We start from the raw sequence: 9513 nt of genomic DNA, 5'->3' as shown, positions 1-9513 counted from the left end.
AAAAAGGCCCTGAAGAGAGCAGGAAGCATGTGATGACCTCATGCTATAGATAAGAAATCTCAGCCCCCAGGGGATTAGACTAGTTAACTTCTACTGTCTTTTCCAAATCTATCATCTGTGATTCTATGAGTTTAAATAAACTTTCCAATTTTATCTAGTAAGTAAAGGGCAAAGACGTCAAGCATAAAACATGCCCAGTGTGTGCCCTGTCTGTGCACACAAATGGGGTAATTTATATGCGGTGATTCACTGACTAATATTCAGTCCTCTTGTCTTAATTTTGATGAATTGCATGCTACTAACTAGAAGCCTGTAGTGCACACTGGAAATCTGGAGTAGCCCTGATTCTGGATTCGCTTATGTAACCTGTGACACGCACTTCTCAGTGAAATCAGCTTTTTATTTTTTCAGCATCTCTCAGAGGAATTTTTATTATCTGAATAAAATTTGTAGACTGACCCTCAAGGGGAAAAAAAAAAAAAAAAAAAACTTTATCTTATTTCTTGTTTGTTCCCACACCTCCCAAATGGCTTTAAAATGTTTAGGTATCCAATTGGAGGCAACTGGTCAGAAACAGAATTCGTGTCATAAACAGAGCTAAAAATGAGGTAGTTAAAATTCATGTCCTACCTTACTTCTCTGGAAAAGGCTGGGGGTTATTCATTTCCCTGCTATTTCTAAAGTACAGAACTGAAGCATAGAATTGGTAGCAGCTATGGCAAAACATGCTCTATTTTGAGCATGGTGAATGCAGAATTCACACAGCCCAGCAGAAGCTGGGGACCATGGCAGACACGAGTTGGAATTCCAGCTCAACCTGCCTGTGCCGTCAGGAGCAAATTCCACTACCGGGTGTAACATGCAGGGTTTTGTGTGAACGAGGACAAGGAAACTGCACTATTTTTTTGCAGCACAGTCACGTTGTAAATATAAAGGACTCGGAAATCTTTCTATATTTATGGCAAGCACTCTTCCCAGTCAACTGAGAAAACAAAGGGCTGAGGAAGCAAAGAGGGAACTGGTCAAGGGAGAGACAGCAAATCACCAGGGACTGTCAAGAGCGAAGCTCAGAAATTGGATTTCGCTCCAGTTGAGAGTTCCACGGCTTTGCCTGTCTGGGAGACTCCCCACCTCATGCCTCCAAGTGCATGCGGCTGTGTGGCTATGACCACGGTTCTCAGTAAAATGATCAGCGGTGTGTTTGTCTCATGTCACAACTAGATTGTGAGTCACTGGAGATCGGCAGGCAAGGCGTAGGCATTCCCTGTGTTCTGTGAGGCTCAGGATGCTGGCATGGTGTGTTCACATTTTGGTTACACTGAATGGAGTGGGACTTCTATTATATTCAATCCAAACAAAAACATAGTTCAAATTAAGATTCTGGGTGATATATATATATATGAACACATTTTATTTAAGGATTTATAAGATCAGTAGGATCTGTTGTTGCTTTATCTGAAAAGGTAAAACGTTCACTCTGATGTTTTAGCAGGTTCAGTAGAAGTAACTACTCCAGACTTCACATAACTTATGTACATGTCTTTAACAGACTTCACAAGTACAATCGCCCCCATCTCCCACCTTATCCAAGGTTTCACTTTCCATGGTTTCAGTTTCCCCTGGGCACCTATGGTCTGAAAATATTAAGGTATTTTGAGAGAGAGAGCACACTCACATAACTTTTATGACAGTGTGTTGTTATAATTGTTCTATTTTATTATGAGTTATTGTTGTTAATCTCCTATTGTGCCTAATTTATAAATTAAACCTGATCATAGGCAAGTATGTATAAGAAAAAACATAGCATACACAAGATTTGTTGCTCTCCGTGGTGTCAGGCATCCGTTGGGTGTCTTGGCACATATCCCATGTGGATAAGTGGGGACTACTGTATCTTTTCTTACCTGGTATTGTTCTAGCATGAATATGAGTAGAAATTAACCTTCTAAACTTGGGCTGGCATTATAAACACATGGAGCAGTGTTAGGTTAAAGGAGGCTGCCTTCTGTGCTCCATGGATAATGGTGAAGGCAGCCAAGAAACTGCATCGTATTTGGCTTATATCACAGCACTGGACATGCTTTGCACATAGATTTCCATGAAATTTATCTAACATCAAGATGAGATTAGGCAGAAGTACCTGACATCATCACCTAAATAATTCTGTACCACTTGAAAATTTTTGCAAAAATACATTTTTGAGTAAATATACAAATTTGTGGCTAAGTGTGTATTTAAGAAATCACCTTGGAATCCTTAGCTTTTGAAAATAGTGCAATTCCATAAAATGTTTCATTTCTGCACCAATGATTTGTAGCTAGATGTGGCAAGACTATAATAAGTAGTTCTCAGAGGAAAGAATTAGCAGCTTTAGGAACCTCATCTGTCTTAGCTTCTCTTAATTTATATATCAGTATACTTTTTATTAGACTATATATTTTTATGTCATTTAAAATATTATAATCAATTAAGTAATTAAAAGATGATACGAGACAGGTAATATTCGCACAGATAGTGAATCTACAAATGGAGACTGAGCACTTACTGGGTGCAGAGGCATGAAGATCTGTCTCAAATGGGAATGAGTGTCTAAGGGGAAATCAATGAATATCCTTCTTGTTCTGTTGATTTTTCCTACACAGGAACTGTTTACCAGAAAAAGCATCTGGATTCGATTGCCTTTTCATTCATTGTAGACCACTGATGGAATCTGGAACCACTTACGGCCTCATGGTCTGTAAGTGGCACTTAGAGCATGGACAGGAAATAAGAATGACAAAAAGTGTCTCCTGCACAGTTCTCAGGAAATTCTCTTGGGTCTTTATTCATACCTCAAAATACCCATTTACCTTGAAGCAAATAAGAAACAATACAGACTTTGCAAGTTAAGAAGTAATGAATTGGATTGACGATCATTCCTTATCAAACACCAAAATCCAGTATTTTTTGAAATGTAATTTCACAGCTCAAGGTTCAGGGGCAGGGATAAACGCATTAAAATGTAAACACTTCACACTGAAAGTTGCTCTCAGCCAGGTCAAGAAAACCCTGTGCCACACCCCATGGCCTGGTTTTACTCCCCACACTGCAAGACAACACATTTTATCTTCAAATACCACAACTGGAATTCATAAATCCTTCTTCATCCTGAGTTGATCTTTTTCTCCACCTAACTCCTTAACCCTGAAAAAGGTCCAGTATGTTACTGTTCCGTGTGACGTTCTTAATGTCTAACACTATTTACATATAACTTTCCATACATCCTCAACATTGTTCTTATTTGAAGTGACTTCCAAATCCATGAACATTGCAGAGTCCCTCTTGGACACGGTCAATGGACCTCCTTAGACCCTCAGGACCTCTGAGTTGAGAACAATACCCCATATATGGCCTGGCCAGAGCCACATAGAGTGGAGACCACCTTCCATTCCTGGAGACTGGTCTTTGTCTATTCATCCTAAACTTGTTTGAGAGAACCCTCCTCCTAGCAATCACATTACATTGGTCCATACCAGACTGAAACACCTAAAACGCGTGGCCAGCCTTCTCTCATAAGAATAGGCACTTATCCGGGTATCATTCAAGGATGCTTCTCAGGGCGGTAGATTGATGGATGCTAATTTCAGCCAACAGGTGTTCACATCCAAACCAGAAGTTCAAAAATACCTACCTCGAGGGACATTTGATGATATAAAACTTGATCTTAGGAGAGTTTCAGACAGGTTTTTCTGTCTGATTTGTTTCTTTCTGGATTTTTTATTCTTTAGGTTTTCGAGCAGGGCAGCTGTGCACAGTTGCCAGTTGTAAGAGTCAAGCAGGACTGAAGTGCAGCCCATTCCACTCTCAGCAAACCCTCTGCTGGCCTGGGGTGGCTTCTGCCTTTCCCTGATGTGCACATCGAGGCTTTTATAAACTATCAGTGACCCTGATAGCAGGGCATGCTGTAATTTAGAAAAGTATTGATAAACCTCAAAAATACCTCAAGGAAGATATAACCATTAAAAAAATAAACAGTACCGAAATGCATAAAACAAAATACAGGAACACCCTCTCTCCCCTTCTCCGCATCCCTCTGATTTCCACACAAAACAACCACTTCCAAGCCTCTCATTTCTGCCATTTCAGAAATTCATTTTCTTTTTCCTACATCGTACATCACTATTTTGGGATCATTACTTTGTTTCTTTAGACGTTGGCTATTGAGCGCCTGTTACGGACCAGGAAATCCAGTTCTCGCAGCAGTTCCTCCCCGATCCTCACGTTTTGCACGCCCTTGTGGACTCTGTGTGATGTGGTCATGATTATTGGCTAAAGCTGTGGCATTCATTATTTGGTCCCTGTACATATCTCTCAAGTCTGAACCAAACAGGGTACTTGGATTCCATTTTTTTCTCTTGTACGACTTGTTTATTTCCCTGCAATTAATATTCGTCTTGTTTCTTCATGTGCTTAGTTTTTTAGTTATACCTAATTTTTTCCAAATGCTCTCACAAATCTGTCCCAGAACTGACAGTAGAGTTTCCAATTGTATTCCAAACATGTTTTAAAGTGTGCTATCAGCTCCACAACCTTTCACCTGGAGCATCTCTCCTACCATCCGCCCGGGCTACACTGTTGCACATCTGTCACACACTTGTTGTACTGGGACCTCCTGTCACCCTCCTTCTGGGAAGTTCCTTTGCTGCTTCCAGTATCTCACACTTTCCCTTTGTTGAGACTAGATTGAAAATGTATCCCATCACAACGTTTTCAACCAGTACAGAATGCCAGGTGAAAATCATGTTTCATTTGAATTCTTGTCATTTTGTTATACCGTATCCTACTGTCCAACAATGCTGTTGAGAAATAGAACACCATTGTTCTTCCTTTTTCTTCCTGCTGGCTGTTTTCCCTCTCTGGGCACTCTTGGTTTCTGTTTTGGATCTCTGCCAATAATGAGCTTCACAGGGACGTGCCTTGGGCCAGTCTCCTTCCATCCATTGCCCCAGTGTGTGCTGTGCCATTGAACATGAGACTCCTGGACTTCAGCCCTAGGTGATTTTCCTGTGTTACTTCTTTAATAATTTCTTTTCCTCAGTTGCTTTTTTTTCTGTGATGAATTAATCCTCAAATTTTCTTATTTTTTTCTGTCCTTTTGCTGGTTTTGTTCTATTTTCTGGGGAATTTCTTCACTTTTATACTTCCAACTGTTGGTTTTTAAAATTTGTAATATTCCATTTTCAATTTCCAAAACCCCTCTATTGTTCTTCACTTGCTTCTTTTATAACATTCTTTTTTTTTTTTTTTAACGTGAATGCAATATCTTCTTTTTCCTCTGAGAATATTATAGTTTTAAGAACTTTTTTTCCTTCCTGTATGGTCTCTTTCCAAGTTTCCTTTTACTGTTTATTATTTTAGCCTCAGTCATTCTTGTTGGAAGCTTTCCTTGGTTATCTTGTTGTCCTTAGCCATTCTTCCTTATGTAAGAGCAAGGCACTAAAATGCAGACTGGAAACTCTGGTGAAGGATGGAGGGGATGACTCCCTAAACTTCAATGACTGCAGGTCTTTTCTTTGTTACAGTTCAGCTTCTCCAGGAAACGCTCTCCTATGTCTTGTCTGGGGGAAAAGGTGGGGGTTTGGGTATATAAACACAAGCATGCATTCTAGGAACAGGACAAGAGAGGGAGGTTGGAGCAATCGGTGAGGGAGAGGAGTGTTTCACAGTCAGATATGTTGATTCTCATTGCATCCTGTTCCGTCTAGACCCTTGTCCATTCACTACATGCAGTGTGTCTGAGTCCAGAGTCCCTCTGGTTTAGTTTCTCCAAGGCATAAACCCTTCGTTTCTTCTGGGGATTTGGGACAGTGTGTTATAAACAAAATTTATTTTCATCTATTTATGATAATGTATGTTTTCAAGAATTTTCTTTTAGTACTCGCTCTAGCAGCATATTTACTAAAATTGGAACGACACAGAGATTAACCAGGCCCCTGCACAAGGATGACATGCAAATTCATGAATTGTGACACATTTTTTTAAAATAACTTGAAATGGACCACAATGCAACTCTTAGAAGAAAACATAGGGAAAAAGCAACATGACTTTGAATTTGGGAATGATTTCTTGGATATGATATCAAAAGCACAGGCAGCAAAAGAAAGCAAGAAGGTGGATTTTATCAAAATTAAAAACTTTCATGCATCAAAGGACACAATCAACAGAGTGAGAAAGTAACCCATGGAATGGGAGAAAATATTTACAAGTCATATAACTCATAAGGGATTGTTTCCCAGGCTATGCAAAGAATTCCTACAACTCAACAACCACAGAAAAAAAAATCCCAAACATCCTGATTCAGAATGGGCAAAGGACTTGAGTAGATGTTTCTCCAAGGAAGATATACAGATGGCCAGCAAGCACATGAACGGTTGCTCGACATCCCCAAACATTACCATTCCCCACCCATGAGGACGGCTGTGATTGAAACAAACCATTAAATAAAAGACAGGCAACAGTGAGAGTTGGCGAGGATGTGGACAAACTGGAGCCCCTGTGCATTGCTGGTGGGAATGTACAACAGTGCAACTATTGCAGGAAACAGTTGCCAGTTCCTCAAAAGATTAAACATAGAATTACTGAATAATCCAGCAATTCCATTTCTGGATATATACTCGAAAGAAATGAAGGCAGGGACTCAAAACGATATTTGTACACTTTTTTTTTTTTTTTTGAGACGGAGTCTCCCTCTATCACCCAGGCTGGAGTGCAGTGGTGCGTTCTTAGCTCAGTGCAACCTCCGCCTCCCAGGTTCAAGCAGTTCTCCTGTCTCAGCTTCCTGAGTAGCTGGGATTACAGGCACATGCTACCACACCTGGCTAATTTTTGTAGTAGAGACAGGGTTTCACCATATTAGTCAGGCTGGTTTCAAACTCGTGGCTTCGGGTGATCCACCCACTTTGGCCTCCCAAAATGCTGGGATTAGAGGCATGAGCCACTGCGCCTGGGCTATACACATTTTTGTAGCAGCATTATCACAATAGCCCAAAGGGAGAAGGAAGTCAAGTGTCCCTCAGTGGAGGAGTGGATAAACAGATTGTAGTGTGCCCATCCAGTGAAATATTACTAAGCCTTAAAAGGGAAGACAATTCTGACACAGGCTGCAACACGGATGAATCTTGAGAACACTGTGCTAAGTGAAATAAGACAGTCACACAAAAAACAAATAATGTGGATTCCACTTACATGACGCACCTAGAGAAGTTAATTGCATAGAAACAGAAAGTAGAATAGTGGTTTTCAGGAAATGAGGGAAGAGAGGAATGGGAAATTAGTGTTTAATGGGGACACAGTTTCCATTTTGCAAGATGAAAAGAGTTCTGGGGATGGATGGTGGTGACGGCTGATCAATGTGAAGGTGCTTAATGCCTCACTCTAAAATGCTTACGATGAATTTTATGTATCTTCTTACCATGGTTTTAAGAGTGACTTTCTTTAAAAATCAAAAATAGTCATTAAAAATAAAATATTTTGACTCACAGATATTTCATTTCATTTGATTTTGATGCTCAGAGCCATCCTGAGTTCCTCCTCTCCCTTGCTTTTCTTCATGACAGAATTCTCTTTATCCACACCCAGGACCCCTTTTTCCTAAAGGCGGGGGGAAAATAAAGGTCTTCCATTCTTCTTCAGGGCTTTGCACTCTTAATCCTTTATGCAAATGTTGTCATCACTCTGCTGTTCTCAAACGGGTTCATTTCTCCAGTATTCCATTGAAACTGCTTCCAAGTCACTGATGATGCTAATCATCAATTTCAATATCTTTTTCTCAGAATGAATCCTTTAAAGCATGCTTACAACAAACGATACCACTGCCACTGCCTTTCTATTCGAAGATAAGGTGTGCAGTCAGTTTCAGATCCTTCACATTGGATCCCACTTCCTTGGGAGGCCCAGGCAGCTTGCATTTAATCCTGAAATGTCCTCTCTGCATGGCCCTGCAGTATGTACGAGCAAGTTAGAGAAGAAAAGAGAGGAAGATGCTGTAAAGCAGTCATATGGTGAGTTTCATCAGCAAATCAATTATGAGTCAATAATTTGTGAATTTTGTGGAGACTCAGAACCCAGGGCTCCATGTCTTAGCACCCAGAAGGCCTCTCACTCCAGGAGCAGAGAACTCTGCAGCTGGGGCCGGGGTCACCCGAAGTCACGGGTTTGAGACCAGCCTGACTAATACTGTGAAACCCTGTCTCTACTACAAAAACTAGCCCTGGCACCTGGGCTTCATCCAGTCTGCAAGGTAGAACCCGCTCTGAGGCTTGGCAACGTTGTGAGGTCTTTCTGTCAGAACAGCTCCATTCTAACTGGCTGTCCTCAATGTATAAGGGGTACTTTAGTGCAGGAGCCAGAGGGGAGGCTTCCATGGGCTATACACGTGCATGTACCGTTACATAAAGCTCCCAGGCAGGGTATAGATAAGAAGAGGAGACCTGGTTGTCTGGTAGGACAGAATAAAGCTGAGGAGAAAGTAACGTGCAGCAGTAACTTGTGTGCTCCCACAGGAGAGGGCACACAGACAGGAAATTAGGGTCTAACTCGTGCCCTCTGACCACGGTGCCTGGAAGAGGGATGTTCCCCCCAGTGTCGAGTGACTGAGGGTCTTCTGCTTTCTGTGCAGCAGGTAACATGCCGTCTTCTTTCCTGGACTTAACCCACCTGATCCATTATCCATACACCGGTCCCTGACACACTGAGAGAGTCTGTGTGTGCGCGCACGTGTGTTCACACCATGCACGTGTACATGCATGTGCATGGGTGCGTGTCTCTCTTTGCCTCTCCCACCTCCTTCTCCCCTTCATTCCCTTGGATTCTATTACTTCTCTACAGGTTCCTTTGGGGGAATGTGGTCTTTTCGCTGACCAAAACACAGCATTCCTGGAACCTCCTGAATGGTCGATTTGGGGAAAATAAAAAATCTAAATAAAACATTGGCTCAAATTTATACAATGCTCAGCTGATGCACACACCACTTCTGTTGGCTGACTTTTGAGTGCGTGGGCAGCATATGGTTATAGGACTAATGTTTTTTATTTTACTATTAAACATTTTTAAATCCTGATTTTCTTCTGTATAAAAATACGATTGCTTATCTCAGACCTGTGTGTCACCTGTATGTCCCTAAGCCTCACCATCTGCTGTGACTGAATGAGGGTGCAGGCCCATCTGGCTGCACAGCCCACATAAGTGTGAGCAGGGCCAGCCGCACCTGCTCACTGAGCCCCGCTGCACTGCAGCCTCCCTCAGGGGTCCTCAGGCAGCTGCCCCTGCAGGCTAAGCCAACACTCCACCCTTGTGGCCCGTGGGCTCCTGCCCAGGCACTCCCACCCTGCTCCGTGTACCTCCATGCGCCCAGAGCTCTCAGTTCACACCGGGTCTTTGTGCTCCTTAAGACTTTGCAGAGAGCAAGGGGAAAAACCCACTGAGGGGTGTTCTACTTGCCCTGGGATGGGGAAGGGGGTGTACCCCAGTGGTGGA

The 9513-nt window shown here is 42.0% G+C and overlaps 1 non-coding gene across 1 annotated transcript; it reads left to right on the top strand.

Annotated features, from left to right (window-relative positions):
- The first annotated feature begins 5913 nt into the window (after positions 1 to 5913).
- On the top strand, positions 5914 to 6017 carry LOC111550311. Its single transcript, XR_002734001.1, has one exon. It is a non-coding gene; the product is annotated as a U6 spliceosomal RNA (small nuclear RNA).
- Positions 6018 to 9513: the final 3496 nt, after the last annotated feature.

This window comes from Piliocolobus tephrosceles, chromosome 5 (genome assembly GCF_002776525.5).
Source record: "Piliocolobus tephrosceles isolate RC106 chromosome 5, ASM277652v3, whole genome shotgun sequence".
In the NCBI taxonomy this organism is placed as follows: domain Eukaryota; kingdom Metazoa; phylum Chordata; class Mammalia; order Primates; family Cercopithecidae; genus Piliocolobus; species Piliocolobus tephrosceles.
The sequence above is the reverse complement of the archived record's forward strand: the minus strand, read 5'-3'. Positions and strand labels throughout refer to the sequence as shown.